Source organism: Microtus ochrogaster, chromosome 1 (genome assembly GCF_000317375.1).
Source record: "Microtus ochrogaster isolate Prairie Vole_2 chromosome 1, MicOch1.0, whole genome shotgun sequence".
Classification (NCBI taxonomy): Eukaryota; Metazoa; Chordata; class Mammalia; order Rodentia; family Cricetidae; genus Microtus; species Microtus ochrogaster.
In genome coordinates this window covers 112,289,240-112,290,988 of record NC_022009.1, presented here as the reverse complement: position 1 = coordinate 112,290,988, position 1,749 = coordinate 112,289,240, and the positions used below count along the sequence as shown (strand labels likewise).

Below are 1,749 nucleotides of genomic sequence, written 5' to 3'. Positions count from 1 at the left end.
GCAGGCGCTGCGTATGCGGGTGTACGATGTGCAGGCGCTGCGTATGCGGGTGTACGATGTGCAGGCGCTGCGTATGCGGGTGTACGATGTGCAGGACCCTCTTGGTGTCCGAGAGGTCTCTGTGTCTCCTGTACGCTCAGCAGACACAGGACTTGTTCTTAGACGTGAAGTCAACCCAACAGGGCGGCAGTGGAGACGTGGGCCCTGCGTGTGGAAAACAAAATTCCTCCTGCCAGGGCATCCCTTTTTTTTTCAGTGTGTGGGACAAACTTCAAAATATCTTTCTTTTCTATCACCATCATAATAAACAGTGAAATACTCAGCTTTTGTTTCATGTTTAAAGTCGTCATTGCTGTTTACAGCACTCAAGATGCCTCTACTTTCTGGGTCTTCTATGGAGGCATCTGCCCCCCAATGGAGTTGAAAATTCATTTGCCTGGTGTCTGCCTCTCTCTCTCTCTCTCTCTCTCTCTCTCTCTCTCTCTCTCTCTCTCTCTCTCTCTCTCTCTCTCTCTCTTTCTCTCTCTTCTTTTCTCCTTCTGTCCTTCCCCATTTCTTTCTTTTCCTTTTTCCTTGTCTTCATGGAAGAACAGACAGATACAGCATAGCCATGTGAGGTTTGGGCTAGTGGCTGGGATTTATACTAAAGCTATAATTTGACCTGTGAAGAACCATGTGTCACAGAGACTTCTTGCTCCAGGAGCAGGACCTCAAGAGCAAGGGCTAGAAAATGGAATTTTCTGCAAGGGCCAGGAAATGTGTGAGCATTTTCTATTTCCATATACCTCAGGTCAGGTACATTGCCCTGACCCAAGCAGCTGGCTGACATTTTTGCTGGATATGCCAGGGACCTCTCACGGCATTTCGTGAAGGACCTGCAGTCCTTCCCCAATGCACAAATGCACAGGCAGCATTTCTGGAACTGCAGGTGTGTGACTTGCCAGAAGCTAGCCATGCTCTCCTCCCAAAGTACGTAAATGACTATGAAGTTTCAGTCTCTATGTAGGATGATTTTAGTTATCTGAAGACTACTTTGGTTTGTCCCTTTTCAAATTCTATATATGCATTCCCTCCCATATCTGTGTGTAGTAGTGACTTTATTTCACAGAAAGTCATACTTTCTAATGAAAAGTTTTGAATTCTTGTGTTCATAAAGCAATGGGAATGCAGGGGAAATAATTTTTCTTTAATGATTATACCTTATGATGACATTCTCTGGTAGAACTGGAGATTGGGAACAGTGAGGAGCCTTCCTGCTTCTTTGTGGGAATTTCTAAGTGGGATTCTCCTAAACCAGAGGCTTTAGTAAAAATCAACAAAGGTCTCTTCCTCACTGGCCAACTTTCTGCTGCAGCTCTGGGGGTTGGGGAAGAGGGATACAGTATTCCCATAACACAGCAAAGCTTGGCTTGGGCATCAGCGACATGAGAACTTTGTGGAGTTCACTTTCCAGAGCAGAGCATGACTTCAAAGAAAAGCAGACTCAGGAGCAGGTGGTTTTATTGTCCATTTTAGATTCCAAAGTCTGGAGATTTGCCACGAGATTAATAATCCCAGGATGTGTTGTCTCTCCGGTTTAATATTTAAAATGTTGCCGTCCTTATGCCTACAATCCCAGCTCTCAGGAAGCTGAGGCAGGAGGAATGTTTTAAGATGACTACAGACTATGTTACGTATAAGACTGTTCACACAAAATTTTCTTTTGAAAGTGATTCTGTGTAGACTAACTCTTCTCTTTGTCTTTTCTTT

The 1,749-nt window shown here is 44.5% G+C and overlaps 1 protein-coding gene across 1 annotated transcript in view; it reads left to right on the top strand.

The window, feature by feature from the left end:
• The window catches only part of Veph1 (ventricular zone expressed PH domain containing 1), a 172,911-nt gene that overhangs the window by 57,533 nt on the left and 113,629 nt on the right, over positions 1-1,749 (top strand). The gene's annotated exons all lie outside the window — the stretch shown is intronic.